An 18,928-nucleotide genomic window follows, 5' to 3' on the forward strand; every position below is an offset into this window, starting at 1 on the left:
GGCGGCACCTGGGATGCGCACGCCAGCAGGACACCCCAGGCCACTCCTCACTCCGGGCTCCTCACGCCACAGCCACTCCCAGAGCCCCTTCTCCGTGCAGCATTGTCACTCTGCCACAGCTCCCAGCCGACGACGAACTCATCTCCTCTGCTCGGGACAACAACAGGGATCAGGCAGCTGGAAGGAAAGAGGCAGCCAAGACATGCAATGGCAATCCGGCGCCTGGAACAGTCTAGTCCTTCTGTTGGGTCCCCAAGAGGCTGGGTCGTGGCCTCCCCTGGGCTCTCAGATGATGGAAGAGTCAAAGCCTCCAGCTCTGCGGGCAATGCCCAGGCCTGGCCCTGCCTGGCCCAGCAGGTGTCGAGTGATCTGTTAGTGGAAGGTAACGATGACACCAGCTGTATCAATGACACTGCCCCAGCCAACCAGGAACCGATCTTTCCTCCAAAGGTAAGAGGAGGAGGAGGAGGCAGGTTTGCCAATGAATTCCATGTCTTTTGAGTCAACATCAAACAGGCCAGAGGAGCCAGCCAGGAGCTTCTCGGCTGCTGTCCTTTGCTTTAGTTGCTCCATCATTGCCAGTCTTTCTCTTTTCCAGGACGTTGGCCTACTAAGATAATGCTTCTAACACTCTGCCTTGGAAGAAAAGAGATCTGCCCTTCTTTCTGGCTTGCAGTTAAGGAAGAAAGCCAAATGGAATCAGTAGGGACACCTGAGGGGCTTGATCACAGGATTCAAGGACATGAAGGAGGCAGATATCCTCTCCCTTTCCCCTGGAATGGGCTGGCTCAGTCTGGGGTCAATTGTGGTCACTGCTGGTCCTTTTGTTGTTGTTGTTGCAAGTATCTGGACATGATCACAAACAATACAAGTGTGTTTTCTCTGTGCTCTCCATGCCCTGAGTGTGAAGCGCCCTGGACAGAGGGGGATGTTGCTTTCTGCTTGGAGGGAGCTCACCTGTCTTTGGCCATGAGGATGGATAGTGTTGCTCATGCAACAGATCCGAAGTTCACCCTAACAAGCACTCAGAGCTACTCCCAGCTGCTCCTGTGTTCAGACAAGGAAACAGGTTCAGAGAAGGTAAGAGACTTGTCTCTGGCTACCCACTCCATAGGCTGCCACCTGGGGACTTCATCTAATTTTCAAATTTGACATCCACTAGATACTATGAATATTTTGATGGTTTGTAGCCTGAGCAGGAGAAAACAGAGTTTGGCACTATGGCCTGGGACGGATGGTAACCTTCACATCCTCTTCCCTCCCCAAGAGGACTAAAGATGGATCAGGCACCCCAGAGTGATGGAACCCAGGTGTGAGTGGGTGCTCTTTATGCCCAGGGAGTCACAGGAAGTATGGAGGGCCAGGCTGCCCCACCCCCAGGTCTGGCTGGCCTGTCCCAGTAGGACCCAGACTATGGAGGCCCCACACAGAGGCTCCTGCCATGCAGCGCTGTAGTTCTGGATGCCAGCCACCCTCTTCTCTCTCCTCCCCACTCAGGGAGGGCAGAGAGCGTGCACAATACAGGGCTGCTGGGACGGGCCGGTTGCCATCGGCAAGAGGTCTGGTCCTCTGGCCAGGGCGGTGATAGTGTCATCCTTGTGGGAGTGATATGTTTGAGAGAGGGTGGGTGGTAGCCAAATGGGAAGGATGACGCTAGCGCCCCGTTTTGTGTTCCAGCGGGCAAAGAGCTCCCTGGCTATCCCAGGTCAGTGGGGCAGGAGGCCGAGCGTGGAGCGCGGCCGGGGCGCGGGCTGGATCGGGTTTCCGGAAGGACGTGCTAGGGCCGGCGCGGGGGGGTGTTGCCTGGCCCCGCTCCCCGCTCCACCTCCGGCCTGGCTTCCGCCCACCGGTCGCGGTCCCCGGGCGAGGGAGGCCGCTAGACTCGGCCTGGAGCGCCCCCTGACGGCCAATCGGAGTGGGCGCCCCTGCCCGTGGGAGAGCCAGAGGGAGAGCAAGCAGCTAGCACCGGCCAAGCGCGCCGGACGCCCCGGGATCTGCGCGCAGGTGGACCCTTTCCCGCCGCTGGCGCGCTGCGCCAGTACACGACGGCGGCCCAGAGCCCGGACGCCAAGGCGGCGGCAGCGCAGAGTAAAGGAGCCCGTGGCAGTTCCTGCCGAGATAGCGCCCAGCGACTGGAAACGAACCAGGTGAGGAGTCCCAGGGGTATTTATACATGGCCTTTTACCGCCTTCCAACTGGTTTTATTTTGTTTTCATTTTTCATCGGCTGATGTGATGTGTTTAACTTTGCATGCTAACGCAGTTCCCTCTGGGGGCAGGGTGCACGCAGGCAATGTTCTTACGAAAGTAACTGGAAACCACCCGAATGTCCCTCAGTGGGGTGGGGAGTGGCCTAATGAGGAACACTGACACTTGTCACAAAGAATGGAGTCTATATGTCTGCTTTGGCCGAGGAAAATGTCCAGCGCAGAAAAATGGAAAGGTGACAGAGTATTGTGCATGGTGCAATCCATTTGTAAAATTCTATGTTTGATTGTTTTCGTATAAACGAAGGAAGAATATGAAAGAAGACACACATGGTTCCTTGCTTTCTTGTTGGAAGGGGGAGGAAGCCCGCTTTAGTCCGTTCTGTATTGTTTTATATAGTGAGTAAGATATATAATTCCTATGAGTGAAATAAATATATTTGAGAAGTGCTGAAATGTGACCCCAAGAAAACTGGCCTCTGGACACGGGACAGGACATGCACAGTCTTGCCCACACTGGCACCCACCCCCAAAGAGGGACATGCAGACAAAGCCAGACCTTCCTAGCAGGAAGGCTAGAACCTTGGCAGGGATAATCCTTCCTGTCACCAGAGGTTCCTAGGCTGCATAAGGGCTTGGAGACATTTCTCTGAGACAGAAGAGCAGGAGGTTGGGAGAAGTCAGCGGACTCTGGCCAAAGTCTCTGAGGCAGGTGATGAGGACTGCAGCAGCATGGCCCGTGGGGACCAAGGCCACAAGAGAGGGCATTTCCTTATCCCAGAGTTTCCTATCAGGCATCTGCTTACATCTAAAGTCATTTTAAAGTGTAGACCACGTCATTCCTCTACTTGAAACCCTGCAGTGTCTCCTGTTTCACTCAGAGTCCAAGGCTTACAGAATCTGCCTCCTCCCAGCCACCCCTCCCACCTCCGCAAAGTCCCTGTTAACCACCACTCCCATTCTCACCTTTCCACAAATACACACTCCCTCCCTTATACTGGCTGTTCCCTCTGCCCAGGTCTCAGCTAGCTCCTTCAGCCCCTTCAAGTCTTTGCTCAAATTTTTAGCCCCTCTATATTCCCGATCCTTCCTTGGTTGCGTGTATGCTCAGTCGTGTCCGACTCTTTGTGACCCCATGGACTGTGGCCTACCAGGCTCCTCTGTCCATGAGATTTTCCAGTTAACAATACTGAAGTGGGTTGCCACTTCCTTCTCCAGGAGATCTTCCCAACCCAGAGATTGAACCAGTGTCTACTGCATCTCCTGCATTGCAGATGGAAACTTTACTGCTCAGCCACCGGGGAAGCCTCCCTTATTCTGCTCTATTTATTCCTGTATCACTTACTCTGTAAAAGACTATTTTACAGTTGGTTTGGTGTTGTCTCTCTCTCCCTACTTGTAACAAGCATCACAAGGGCAGGTGCTTTGCTGATCCCTGGTGCTGAGAGCTCTGCTGGGTGTGCAGCAGGTGCTGGATAAACACTGTAGCTGCTAGAAATGAGAATGGATGATGGAACATTCATGTGGGAATCGACCAGAGGCTGTGTAAACGCTGCAGAACAGGGCTCTGAGGAGATGCTATTGGAGATTCATACCTGGAAGTCGCGGGCAGATGGGCTAAGTCTCTGGGGCATTAGGTGGACTGGCCACTTGCCCTGGCTATCCCCCCAGGCCCTGACCACAGGGCTCCCTTAAAGGCAGGGTCAAGTCATGGTCAGAGAACCTCATCATCTTGACTTCAGGCAGCCCTGCTGCTGCTGCTGCCCTGAGCCCCACGTAAAGACGGACTGCGGGAAGGCCTTCCTTACATTCTCCTCCCACCTCCCTGGCACGCAGTCACTTGGGGAAACTGGTCCCAAGAGCACATTTAGGATCTTATCTGGTCTCTGTTTTGTGATCCAAAGGCTCAGTGACAGTCTAGAGGAATTTCTGCTTTGTTACCTGTTAAGCTCCCCTGAAAAATCATGGCCATAAAAATCAATAGTGTCCCTGTATGAGTGCAACAGCCACTTAAAAGACATCCAGTTCACAATAGGAACCAGATATGAAACACTGCGAATAAATTTAACAAACATTGTGTGGACCTATGTGAAAAAAAGTGAATATCCTCGCTGAGAGCACACTGAGGATTTAAGTTAGTATAATGGCACCCCACTCCAGTACTCTTGCCTGGAAAATCCCATGGGCAGAGGAGCCTGGTGGGCTGCTGTCTATGGGGTCACACAGAGTCGGACACGACTGAAGCGACTTAGCAGCAGCAGCAGCAGCAGGGACACACTGCATTCACAATTGAAAAGCTGCAGTACCGTAACATGTTCAGTCCACCTCTGTATTAATTAGCCTTCAAGATGGTTCTCGATGATCCCGGACACCTGGTATCTGTGACTTTGGGTGGTCTCTCTCACACATACTAGGGTCATCTGTGTGATCAATAATAGCATGCACCAGAAGTGATCATCTGTCACTTCTGAGATTAGGTTATAAAAGATTTTTCTGCTTCCTCCTCGGGTTCTCTCCCTTCCTTTCTCTCTTTTCTTCTCTCTCTCTCAGCATTCACTCTGGGGACACCATGTTACAAAACCTACATGTCAAGGAACTGAAGTCTCCTGCCAACAGTTACGTGAGTGGCAGAGGATCTGGTCAGATAAGACTGCAGCCCCAGCCAACAGTTTCACTGCCACCTGACGAGAGATCCTGAGCTAGCATCCCCCAGCCAAGCTGGTCCTAGTTTCCTGACCCTCAGACAGGATGTAAGATGTATAAGTGCTATTTCAAGCTGCTGAACTTTGGGGTAATGTGTCATGCAGCGAAGCATAACTAATACAATCTCAAATAATTCATCCATTTCTAGAATTTCAAGCCAAACCTGAAATTTAACTGGTATGTGGGCAAGACACTTTGATACAGTGTTTCCCAAGTTAGCCAAATGAATGAACAGATGAGAACAGTCTAGAAAATACAGTGGAATGTTGAACTCTATACTGCCAGTATTCAGACTTCTAAAACAAACATTTCAGTTCTGACACACTCACAAAAAACCAGATAGATTGAAATAAGAAAGCCCAGTTGCCGTTGTTTAATCACTAAGCTGTGTCTGACTCTTTTGCAACCCCATGAACTGCAGCCCGCCAGGTTCTTCTGTCCATGGGGTTTTCCAGGCAGGAATACCAGACTGGGTTGCCATTTCCTTCTCCAGGGGATCCTCCCAACCCAGGGATCAAACCACTGTCTCCTGCATTGCAGGTGGATTCTTTACCACTGAGCCACCAGGGAAACCAGAGAAAGCCCATACTCAGATCCAAATACGTATGTAATTATTTAGAATGTGATCCAATTGACACTTAATAACGGGGTGAGGGAGAGGATGGATATTTATTCAATAATCAGAGCTGGGATAATTAGCTAGATCCTTGCCTGTTACCTGTGATTGTACCAGGATCGCCCTCAGTGGTCATGACCTTAGGGGTTCTGTGACATACAAAAGAATAGCTACTGCATCATTAGTCATAATCGTGGGAAATTTCAAAATAACAGATGGATTCAATAAAAGGGGCTTAGATTAATAAATCATGGTGAGTCTATAGAATGAAATACTATACAGATATTAGAACTGACATTGAGCATATCTGTTGGCATAAATGTAATCGTGATATATTACTAGTGGGGAAAAGCATGTGTAGGATGCTCCCAGTCTAATGTATCAGGAAAAAGAGTATTTTAAACCCTAGTGCCTTCTAAAGAGAGTAAACAGGTCCTAATAAAAGGAAAGGCCCAGGGTCTTCCCTAGTGCTCCAGTTGTTAAAAATTCATCTGCCCATGCAGGGGACATGGGTTTGATCCCTGGTCCAGAAACTAGGATCCCACATGCCGCAGGGCAGCTAAGCACGTGAGCCATAACTACTGAAGCGGACGTGCCCAGAGCCTGTGCCCTGCAACAAGAGAAGGCACCGCAGTGAGAAACCCGAGCACCACAGCTAGAGAGCAGCTTCTGCTCTCCACAACTAGAGGAAGCGCCTGCACGCAACTCAAATCCAGCACGCACAAAAATAAATAAGTAAATCCAAAAAAAAAAAAAGGAACGGCCCATGAACTTCTGGAAACCATGCCAGGTTTAGATATGCACATTTGGGAGGCCAAGCTGTGGCGAGCTGAGTTGCTCCAGGACTGAAAACCAGGATCTCTGAGCCCAGAGGAGGCAGGGGAAGAAGCAAAGGGACGGCTGCACGCCTGAGAAGGTGGACCACTCTGCCCCAGATCTTCATCAGAATGATTTAACTCACAACACGCTTGCTGTGAGATTTATTTAAAAGAGGAAAAAAAAGTGAACTTTAATTCTGCCAGGACAGAGGAGGGACAAAAAGGAACCATTAAGGGACATAGTAGTGGGAGGCCTGTGGGCCCGAGTGCCAGGTATTAGCAGAGTTCCTGAGGAGGGCTTGGGGCTTTCCCCACCATGGAATTGCTGGGGTCAGAGTACAGGGTGGAGTACAGGTTGAGGACACCAATGCTGATGTTAAATAAAAAACACAGACACACACATTTGTGATTCTAGCTTCAGAGCCCAGGGTTGCAGGCAGCCAGACCTGACCTTCCAGTGGCTCAGAGCTTAAGTAATCAGGTCTCTGCACAAGGCTTTGATCAGCATTCAGTGGGTGCGGTAAGTTATGTCAGAGCCACATGGCCAGGCTCACAGTAGGTGGCAGTGGGAGTTGTTTCCTGCTCCTTAATATGGGACTGAGTTCCTCACTAACTTGGTGAATCAACATACTAGGTGGGGCTGGTGGGTGTTGGGAGCTAATTCTATGTCCCCAGACTCCTTCTGGTTTACAGGGAAAGTCCTGAGTTCTCCACAGGTGTGTTTCCTGAGCCTGGGACCGATACGCAAAACAAGGAGAAATCAGCTGATTTTCTACTACAGTTCGAACTTGTGGCTGCAGCACTCGGGGAGTCTGGGAACGGGCCAGCGTTCCAAGAGGCGGAGACACTGATGGAGAGAAAACACGGGGCAGTGTGAAGTCTGGTCCTGTCCCCATGCCCCATGCCTCTCTGAGAGTACCCCACCCTCCTCCCTGTTATCACAGTCCCCTTCTGCTTCACCTCCTCTCCGTTAAGGTCATCATGACCCGTGTGTTACTTGGCTAGTCCTGCATTTGTCTTGCCAAGGATGCCGCAGGGGTGAACTGGACATGACACTAAGGACCTCGGCCAGACCCTCTCTAAGGGCCGTTTCTGATGGCCCATTTCCCACTGGAGGTCCCTCCTCAGCTCCGCTCTCTCTTTGACGGCAGCCATCCCCCCTTCCTGCTGCCCAGCCCCCGTTTCATCACCTCCCCCAGGAAACCAGTGACACAGCAAAAAAAAAGGTGGTTTCCAGAGATGGTCCTCGGCTCACCGGATGCCGAGTCCTTTGGGCTGCACACCGCTCGTACAGCAGGGAGCTCTGGGTCTTCAGGTGGAGGGAGTATTGAGCGGGCTGCCCCCTCTCCATCACAGACAGACAGCCTACGCTCATCTGCATTCCCCCTCCCTAAACCTCTCCAGGAGCCCTGGTCCTGCTAATTGGAAAACGCTTGACTCCATCCGAATCCCCCTGGAACCAGGCCACTCAGCACAAGTATAACAGATTGACTGTGTCAGCCCAGGACTGATTCTTATTAACTCAAAGGGCAGGAGGTGACTCTGAGACCGCAGATGGCAAACAGGCTTGTGCTATGGGCGGCCGCCCACACAGACCTCCCCAGGTCCCCTGGCACCTACTAAAGACCATGCATCAGCCAGGCCTGCCTGCTGCATCTCTCAGCTGCAGAGTCACCTCCAAACCACAGGCCTGGCCCCACCAGGCCCCTAGGCCATCCCGCCCAGTGGAGAGGAGCAGCAGTGCCCTCACCCTATAAGCACCTGAGAACTCCAGGGAGCCCTGGGCTCCCATCCGGGCCTGGAAGAGCGAGCCGAGATCACTGCCAGTACTTCCTGCATGCCCACCATGAAGCCACAGGCACTGTGCTAAGGCCTTTCTTCTCCTAACTTCTTTAATTTTCAGAATAAGATTATGAGGCAGACAGTTTTATTATTCCAAGGCCAATTTTGTTGTCAAAGTCGACAGCTGCTAATGATCCAGGACCTAAACCTAAGTCTTAGTGAGCCCTAACAGGTTCCTGCCCTTCCATCCTCCACCTCCACCCTCTGGGGTCTTGTTCTGAGCCACACAGTCCTTCTGGGGCCATGCAGTGGTGTCTCACCTCCCCAGTGGTCACCCCTGGTGGGTATGGACAGGAGGACGTGTGCCTCCTGCTCCCCGCCACCATCTGCCCACAAACCACATCTGTCCCTGTGGGATCCCACATACTATTCAGCTTGAAGAGGCGCCTGCTACCTCCAGGCTGCTTTTCAGAGCAGTGAGAAGGCTGAGCAGAGGCTGTGGGCTAGGCAAACAACCCCCCACAGGCTGGGTTCTCAGTTCCCTACAAAGGGGGATTCCAGCCCCAATCCTCACTTCCCCAAGCTGTGGGACTTAGGGTAAAGTCGGCTGGTGTCCTTCAATATCTAGCCTCGCCTCTTCTTCCTGGGCGTACAGAGAGACCTTGAGCTGGCAGCCTGACGTGGCTTCAGATGGTGGAACACGGGCACCAGTGATGTGCAAGCATCCAGGCCTCTTTCCTAAGATTCTCCCTCACTGGGTCCTCACGCTCTTCCCTGCTCCAGCCACCAGCTGATAGACTGCTGCTGCTACTGCTAAGTCACTTCAGTCGTGTCCGACTCTGTGTGACCCCATAGACAGCAGCCCACCAGGCTCCCCCTGTCCCTGGGATTCTCCAGGCTAGAACACTGCAGTGGGTTTCCATTTCCTTCTCCAATGCATGAAAGTGAAAATTGAAAGTGAAGTCGCTCAGTCGTGTCCGACCCTCAGCGACTGACCCCATGGACTGCAGCCTTCCAGGCTCCTCCGTCCATGGAATTTTCCAGGCAGGAGTACTGGAAGGGGGTGCCATTGCCTTCTCCAATGCTGACTCTAATGCAGTGGTCTTCTAACTTGAACCTGTGTTAGAATCACCAAGTGAAAGTGAAAGTGTTAGTTGCTCAGTCATGTCCAACTCTTTGCAACGCCCTGTCCATGGATTTCTCCAGGCAAAAATACTGGAGTGGGTAGCCATTCCCTTTTCCAGGGGATCTTCCTGACTCAGGAATCAAACCTGGGTCTCCTGCATTGCAGGCAGATTCTTTATCGTCTGAGTCATCAGGGAAGCCCCAGAATCACCAAAGGGCTGGTTACAACAGTGACGGCTGAGCTCTATTCCTGAGTTTCTGTTACCACAGGCCCAGAGTGGGACCACAGAATTTGCATGTTTAATGAGTTCCCAAGTGATACCACAGCTGCTGGTCTAGGAGGTCACACATAGAGAATCATCGCACTGTTGCTGAAGCTGCAGTGTTATAATCAGTATCCCCACTTTACAGAGGAAATGGTCCCCAGTTCTGTCTGTTTCACTGGCACTGTGCTGCCTCCACACTAGACCACATCAGTGTGTGGCCCCCACATCGGCCCCTTCCATGTACACTGATTGTGTCCTGTGAGTTGGTGTCTTCAGACAGGGTGAGAACAGTCCTTGTAGTGGACATCCTGGGCTATAAACCCAGTTCTGCTACTCAACATGCGTGGCACCCGTGTGTTAAGCTTCCTCTAATGTCAAACATACCTCACCTGCCCAGCAGTGTTGCCCAAAGTAGGTTTTTTAATGAGGCTATCTGACTGTTGCCCTTGAGCAGCAGATACTTGGAACAGAAGGAACGAATATTGGTCCTAGATGAGCCCATTCCAGCCTCACTCCTGAGAACCACGTGGACGTTCACCGGTATTGCTGCCTCCAAGGCCAGTGACTGACACTTGTCCCCGTACAGTTTGGGGATCGAGGAAGGTGCAGGGTGGAATATAGAAAGAGAAAACAAAAACACAGTCGAAAACTTTTAATGCACACCTTGGCCAGGTGTAAGAATTGTGTTGCCCGGAGGAAGGAGGGGAGTTCACCAGCCAGGGACTGGGCCCCCACACTCCAGTTTCTTAGAACATCCTTACAGATTCTCTTTTATATGAGAATCCTGCAAAGACCCACCCACCCCCTGCAGCTTCCAAGAATTGTTTTAAGATCCGCAGAGAGGGGAGGAAAGCTCACTTCAAAATGCAGTTATGCTTGGAAAGAGATTCAGATACACGTGAGATGTCTAACTTTTAGAAGAGGTGACCGGATGTTCTGTTGACTGGAGGAGCCAATTTCATCCTCAGGGCCCTGGTGATCCCACACTCCTGGATCATCCCTCCAGGAGCCCTCAAATCCAGGCTGTGGCCTGGATTTAGCTAACGGGCCATAGTCCCCTCAGCTTAGATGGGCGAAACTGGAAGGGTAATGGGATATGATTGAGATTTACAATTGGAGGAACGAAGACAAATCCCACATGTCTGCAGGAGCGGGGGACCCCGTGGGTCTAAAGCAGCTTTGCTGACAGTGGGCTCTCTGGGCAGCAGACCTGAGCCATTCAGTCCCCACTGAGAAGGCAGCCAGTGCCCTTAGGACCCCTCTGATAGTGGCTGACCCTGACCAAGGGCACCTGGGAGACACCCTCATCCCCCGGCTCCACTTCACAGTGAGAAGTTGGCTCCTTTGGACTCCCTGAATGGGTCCTATTTTTTTTAAAAGTGAGCTCTGCCAGAGTAACAAGAAGTGGAAGGAAATTTGGAATAAGCAAGAGATTGTGGGTGGAAAACTCTGCATGGTTTAGAGAACAGCCTTCAGTTATCTGATCCTGATTCTCAAATGTCATTGCCTTTGAGCTGTTTTACAACTCTTTAAGTTGTAGTTAATGCAAAATACTTCTTGTCTATGGACATGCATATAGTATATTTGCATGATCCTTCAGGAAAGGGGAATGACCATTGACCCTTTCCCCCTGAAAAAAAGCCAGTCTCAACATTTGCTTTACTCTTTTTAGATTTATAGTCCACTGCAATTTCTCCTTTGAACTGCTTGTTAATCTTGCCAGATCCATTGTTTAATTAATGAGTTAAATCTTTCGCATGTGCTTAACATGTAGATGAGTGATGCCGCATTTTTGAAAAATAATCTGACAAAATACACAGGAAAGAGAGCCTCTCAGGGATGAGAAGAGTTGCCATGCAGTGCAAACCTCCCCGGCAGCCCCATCCATATCACCCCCAACAGGAGGTGTCCAGCCTGGGTTTGCCTACGTCTAGCAACAGGGTGCTCAGTCCCTCCCAGAGGTCAGTTCTCCACATGTATGATCATAGCTGTGCTGACTTTTAAAAGTAGAACAAAGCAAGAACAGATCTAAAACTAAAAAGAAAACACAGCCCTCCTCCCAGCCCCAGCTGATAATGACTGCTTGGACCCCCCAAATCACCTACAAACAAAGCTTGCAACCCCGGGCTCCCTGCGAAGGCACAGTAAGGCTGAAATGGCTCGGCGGTGAGGGCTAGGAGAGAGGGGATGATGTGACCCAGAAGAAGGTGCCGCCACGAGGTGGAGCCCGAAGGTGAGACTGCTGGGCTCATGTGCCTTAGAACAGTCTTAAGACACTGTTAACCAGCTGCCCTCCTGACCTTAGGGCTATAAATAAAATCCGAAAGGTCTTGGAAATGAAGATTTCCTCCTGGGGACCTGGGCTAGTACAGCAGGACTTCCAGCACCTGTAGTGCATGCGTGCGCACACACACGTATATACACCCACATGCATGTGTGCCTCCAGAACTGCATGCACATGTCTTACACACATACACGCACACGCCTCCAGGACTGCATGCGTGTCTCACACACACACACACACACATGCCTCCAGGACTGCATGCGTGTCTCACACACACACACATGCCTCCAGGACTGCATGCGTGTCTTACACACGTACACACACATGCCTCCAGGACTGCATGCACATGTCTTACACACATGCCTCCAGGACTGCATGCGTCTCTCACACACACACACGAGTGCCTCCAGTCCTGCTGCAGCCATCCTGCATCAGGGTTGGACACGCTCGCTTGTCAAGGTGGGAGGTGCACGGACCACCTCCTGGCCTTGGCTTCAGGCCTGCTCCAGGCCCCTCCGCTGGACTCAGCCCCTCACTCTGAGGCCTAGGGTGGGTCCCAGCACTTCTCTCATCTCTGTTCTCCCTGCCTGGAATGGAACCAAATATGGTCTCCAACCATAGGAGCCTTCCCATCCCATCCAAACACGTCATCCTGCTAGTTTCAGAGCATCTATTCAGGTTCTTCTTTCTCGTCCAAGCTCCTTTAACCCAGGTTCCTTCCCCAGTCTCCCCCAGATCATCCCTTCAGGAGCTCTTGAAGGCAGGCTGTGGCTCTCTGCTGGCCCCCTTGGCCGGAGAGGAACACTGCCTCCTCTGGGGGCTTCAGTAGCTACGTCTCAGGCTGTGTTGGTTTCTGGCAGGATCCACACTCCCGGCAAGAAGAAACCCGTCTTCTGCCTCCCCACCACCATGACATAGAAAGCAAACAGACCCTGAACCTCAAATACCGGCTGAGCCCCCAACAGACCTAAGCCTTGTTCCTAAAAGGAACAAGCCTTTCCTGTGCGCTGGAGATCCAGGGCCGCCCTGAGGTTGCCAGGGAGGGAGCTGCAGAGCTGGATCCCAGCTCTGGCTGGGAGCTTGAGCTGTGTTTCCCATAACCCAGGCAGCTGAGCCTGGTGGGGACTGGTAGTTAGATAGAATTCAATAATTGCATTAGCAGTAGTTGTGAGGGGTGCCTACTAAGTAATCCATCTAAACCTATGTTAAAATGCTTAGATGAGCCACCTCATCTCATTTAAACCTTGAAACAACCTCATGTTGGAGGTGTGTTTCACAAAAAACACCCAAAGTGGTTAAATAACTTCCCAAAGGCTACAGGCTAGTGAGCAGTAGGTGGCTGGGCAGCTGATAGCACCTTTCAAGTTTACCTTGCTGTCTCTCCTCTACACAAACTCATCAGATTCTCCCAGAAACCTTGTGAAATCAAGAGCTCAAATTATTTCCACCTGAGAAATGAAGAAACTGAGGCAGTGAGGTATTTGCTTGGGGTGTTTGTTTTCAAGCCTGAGCTCCTGCACAAGCCTTAATCTAGAGCAGAGAGCCTGGTACTGCAAAGGATCAATGGCAACCCCACTCAGTCTCCGCGGGAATACACCCTCACAGAGCCAAGACCGCCCCCGCTTCCCCACCTACCCTGGGTTCACTGTCTAGTTTTGCCTCTGGCACATAGCTACCTGTCTGGGGAAGTGGCCACACCAATAGGCTGAGCCCATCAGGTGATCTGCCCTTCTCCAGGAGGGGATCGACCCAGCAGTCAGGCAGTGAGCCATCTGGACCCCAAAGCCCCATTGCAGGCTTGTTTGCCGGGCTCTGCAGCTCCCTCCCTGGCAACCTCAGGGCAGCCCTGGATCTCCAGTGCACATGTCCTCATTTGTACACAAGGATGCCATTCAAACCACTCCTTTCTCACAGGACCAGCTGTCTCCGAAGGCAAAGGTGGATTGCAGGGCCACCTTGCTCAGCCTCCCTGTGGAAGCTGTGCTGTCGCAGAACACAGGCTCCTGGAGGACATATCACCCATCCCCTGCCCACCACCCCTCACCCCAGAACTAGCCCGTACATCCCAGGTGCTCAGGCCACCCTTACCACTCAATAGCCTGGCAGCACAGGAACACTCCAGCCCTGAGTAGCTGCTCATTATGATGGCAGCCCACCTCCCTGGAGAATTTCTTTAAAATGTTTTCCTTACAAAAACCTTCTTGGAAGTAATTCTAATAGTAAAATATAGTGGGGTTCTTAATAGCTCTTGTAAGAACAAAACACCCTGTAACCAAAATGTTCATCCACAGGAGTGTAATAGGGGTGATTGGCAGTCTTTCCCATGTCCGTCTCCTCTACAGGAGTCTGGTTCCCCCACCACGGCATTTCAGTGGGATGAACACACACAGGGGGCTGCTGGAGGGGATCCCCTCAATGGCTTTACCACCATGCCGTCCTCTTCAGCGGCTCCAGGTGGTTCGTGGTGGGGTCTTCCCTCCCTCTGCCTTGGGTGATGAGAACACCTTGACAGGTGGAGCAGACAGGAAAGGAAACCAGATCCTCAGTGCTGACATCACTGAGTCACTCAGATCAAACCCTGAAACTCACCCCACCTCTGGACTTTCCAGGTTCAGGAGCCAAAAACCTCCCTTCATTGTTTCGGTCAGTTTGAACTGGGTTTTCTTTTACCTGTGACTGTGAACACAATCCCCATTCTAAAACTAGGTTCATTCACTCATGGCAGTCCTTCAGTGGACTGTGATAATGCATTGTGGATGGGTATTTGGCTGCGGAGAAATATTTCTGAGATATAGTTAAGTAGTTAATTGCAAAACACAATTCTCGTTTGTGTGGAAAAGATACTTGAATATGCATGCACATTTCCGAGGAGGGTACTTTGTGGTGGATGTCACTGGGGAACAGAACACATACTTGTTACTTTATACTCTGTGCGTGGACTGTCTCAACTTATACTGAAAAAAGAGAGAAAGATTAGTTTAAAAGTCACTTGAGGTGATAGAGTCTTAGGTGATAATTTAATTTGGTAGTTATTAAACCATGCTTTTGAAGCCACTGCTGACATACAAAATGCAGAGCATGGCAAGAAAACTGAGGAAGAGAGAACTCTCCCAGACCTTTGTGAGGCAGACTTCCTCCTTCTCCAAAGCTGGAATCTCTAAAACTGGCAAGTTCACCAGAACAGTATCCATTTGAATCCCAAAGTTGTATCACAGTCGCCGTATTATAGTGCCCATGTCGGCTTGTCCTGAGGTGCCCTGGAGACCCTAAAAGCATTCTGAGAATGAATATATCTTTACTGTAGTCTTTGAGGGCTTCCCTGGTGGCTCAGATGTTAAAGAATCCACCTGCAATGCAGGAGACCTGGGTTTGATCCCTGGTTTGGGAAGATCCCCTGGAGAAGAAAATGGCTACCCACTCCAGTATTCTTGCCTGGAGAATCCCACAGACAGAGGATCCTGGTGGGCTACAATCCATAGGGCCGCAAAGAGTCAGACAGAATTGAGCGACTAACACTTGGGTTTCCCTGGTGGCTCAGATTGGAAAGAATCTGCCTGCAATGCAAGAGACCTGGGTTTGAGGATAAACCAGGTCTTGCTGAGTTTACAGGAGCTAAAAGTGTACAGTTCACTGCATCTCTGGAGAGAGCGCCCAGATGAAGGAGAACGGTGCTGCAGGAGGCCCAGTCTGCCCTGGAAGGCGGGGCAGCATCCTCTTGGATGGCAGGCGAGCACATGCCAGGGCCTGTACCAAGGTGGGTCCCTGGGGACAGGTTACCACAGTTTGGGGGCAGACAGCCTACAAACCCTGTGGATGAGCCTGGAGCTAGAAAACACCCACCCAAGGTCATACAGCCACTCCACTCACCCAGACAGCTGAGGGCACTGGACCCAGAGGTGACCTGGCTGAGCTCCGGACACCTGGGCAGAAGGATGTCCTGGGACCACTGCAATATCTCCTCCCCCTTTTTTGCAGTCCACACTCTGAGCTTGCCGGCCAAGAGGCAATTGGGTGGTCCCCACTGCCGAGACTGACTCCCTCCTCCGCTGGCTCTGACCCAGCCTCCTGTTCTGAGGAGCTCTCTCCCCTGTGTCCCTGAGATTGCAGTGGCCTACACTCCCAGACATGCCCATTACTGCCCAAGTAGTATCTCTGGGACAGAAAGCTATGCCTGATTTCTCACTGCCCACTAGGCTTGCTCTGGTCATGGAGGGGAGTGAGGCTGCTGCTCATGAAGGTAAGTAAGCTGCCCAGACGGCAGCTCCGGTCATGAAAGGGAGTGAGCCTGCGGCTCAAAACCAGAGCCTCTAGCCCAGGGTGGGACAGAGGTCCTTTGGGATGATGTCATGCTCTCCCAAAGGCCCCCCAAACTCAACCAGGCACCCAGATCCAGGTACAGAGCTAGGGATCTTCACTGACTTTCTCCGGATGGTTGTCAACCTGCCACAGAGCTCAGTAACTGGATCCTCCTCAGGAAAGTGATCCTTCTCACAGCCTTGCCCTTGGTGCTGGTTTTCCTCAGCAGGCACCAATCAGTGGTTCAGAAGCAAGGTTCACAGGCACCAAATCTCCTTCAGGGGCAAGGCTCCCAGAGTTTCAATCCACCTTTTCCAAATCTCCACTGGTAACTTACCTTTCTTGTGTTTTGGACACAAAAATGGTTCCTCCAGAGCTGATCTGGGGACTGAATCAGCTTTTAACTGTTAGGTACTCTGAGTACTTCCTTTGTTCCAGGAAGTTCGGGATCCATTCATTTTTCTTGTTATTCATGTGGGGAAACCTAGTCCAGCCCAGCACCAGCACAGACGGCTTTTCTGCCCCACCCGCAGCCCTGCCCTGGGGTCAAAGGAGCCCAAGGAGACTGGTGCGTGCAATAGGTGCAGCGAGAGGCGGGACAAGGGTGGGCATGAGGGGGCCAGGCACCTGGGAGCTTGGGCGGCAGAAGCAGAGGACTGAGGATGGGGTGGTCCGGGGCTTCAGGAGCCACAGGGAACAAGAGAGAGGCACTGAGTCTGGTGACTGGGCTAAGCGGCTTCCAGGCGAGTGAGAAAAGCAGTGGGTAGTGGCGGGAGGTGGACAGTGCCAGACAAGCAGCTTCCTGGGAAGGAAAGCTGGAGCAGGGCAGCACAGAGCTGGGTAGGCAAGCTTTCTGGGAGGTGGGTATGTGGGATGGGACAAGAAGGAGAGCAACTGGGAAAAATAATAGCATGGCAGTTCCAGGAGGAGGAGTGGACAGGAGAGTCACAGGAAGGATAAGCAAAGACCCTGAAACTTTCAAGCAAGAGTGTATGGGGTGGGGGGGAGGTGGGGCAGGAGGGGACGTGCAGAGGCACAGGCTGGCCTATGTGGTCTGAGAGGACAGGGAGTGGCTGGGGGCTCAGGGGAGGCTGGGCAGGGCGTGACCAGGAGGCTGCACTGTGGCTCTGCGGAGAGTCCAGAGCGTTGGAGATGCCATGTCAGCACTCCTTAGCCTGCATTTCTCTTCTACCCTCAGCACAACTCAGAGTCAGAAGAGATGGCTGAAAGTGGTCAGCAAGTTCTGTAAAATAAGAAACAAACCCAACTCTAAAAAGTCACAGGTAGGTAGACTTCACCCTGAACTGGGCTGGGACCTGTAAAGATATTTACAAGGGGTCACCAGGTCCACCTGAATAGACGGAACGGCAGAGCTGTCGAGGAGCAGCTGCGGTGCACACACACCAGCAGGGAGAGCCTGCGGACACTGACTCCCCCAGGGTGGGCTGGATCAGACATACTGGCGAGGCAGGCACAGCCGCTAACCCTCTCCACACGTGGGCCAGCAGGTCTGGGGCACACAGCTCACACAGTCTCAGATTCCAGCCCAGTGTTCCCAGGCTCTTTTGCTTGGACCTTACCACCTGGGGCTGTATGCTTATGACCTAAAATAACATTGCCTCTGGGCCTACAGAGTCAAAGTCCCTGTGCTTACAGCTGAGCAAGCCAGCTTGCTGTATCGTAACCTCCAATCACTGAAGGTGGCACATGGAATCTAAAAAAAAAAAAAATCACCTGATGAAATTTATTTCAGATTGTGTCAACCGGCTACCTTCCTGTGGTGCTTACTCACACCCAATCCCACTGGTTCCCTTGGCAACCAAGTTTACCACTGAGGTGCTTAATGCCATCTTGCTATGACCCCAAACAAAAACAATCAAAGCAACAGCATTAATATAAAGATATATTCCATAAAAGAGTTTGGCAGTCAAAGAAAAGCATCACACTTCCTAAAAACACAAGCATTCTTCTTCCTCTAGTCTACAGAGAAAACTGTAAAAAACAACAAAACCAACGTCATCAACAAACACCGGCATGTACACTTCGGCAAGTGAGTGAAGGTAGCGCTCATTCCTGAAGGAGGAGGACAGAACTGGCAGAACAAGATCCAGAGAGGCGTTAGAGTGTAGCCCAGCCAAAGCGGCACAGACATCCCAGCTTCCCCCGGGAAGTTATTCAGGACATCAGACAGACTTCATTTCCAAAAGCAGGCCCCCAATAAACCCTGACACGAAGGGTGGACACAATGACCACAGATATCCCCTTCAGGGGTTGGAGGGTCACCACGAAAGTCTTCAACGAAATATATGAGCCTCTATCCAGCTACAGGCTGGGGTCCATGGCTCAGCCCAGGGGCTGGCTACAGGGCTTCTCTGTCCAAGGAGAGGCAAAAAAATGCCAGGCCGGCCAGCCGGCCCTTTGCATGCAGCCTGGAGAGGAGCCCTGGCCAAAGGTCTCCGGCTGGCTGTCTCTGGCTAGGGTTCCCTGGCTTTGCGGTAGAGAAGGGTCAGGATTCAAGTTCCGGGTAACAGTTTCAGTAGCACCAAGACCAGAAGACAGTGAGGCCAAGTGGGGAGGGGAGTGACGGTATGCGTGTCAGGGGCACGTAGACAAAGGGGGAGTGTGTGAGTGCAGCTAGGTGATAAGGGATGATAAGGAGAAGCTGATGGAGTTGGTTTGAGAGACACTCAAGGGAACTGAAAGGGATGGCGTCAGTCCCAGACACCGCGTAAGGCTGTTGAGAGGAGAATGCCAGAGGAAATGAAGACGTGGTATGAGAACATTCTTACCCCTATAAATAAACTATTTACACACTTTAGGAAAAGGAGAGCT

The sequence above is a fragment of the Bison bison genome, unplaced genomic scaffold, assembly GCF_000754665.1.
Source record: "Bison bison bison isolate TAMUID 2011002044 unplaced genomic scaffold, Bison_UMD1.0 scf7180017864029, whole genome shotgun sequence".
NCBI classification, from domain to species: domain Eukaryota; kingdom Metazoa; phylum Chordata; class Mammalia; order Artiodactyla; family Bovidae; genus Bison; species Bison bison.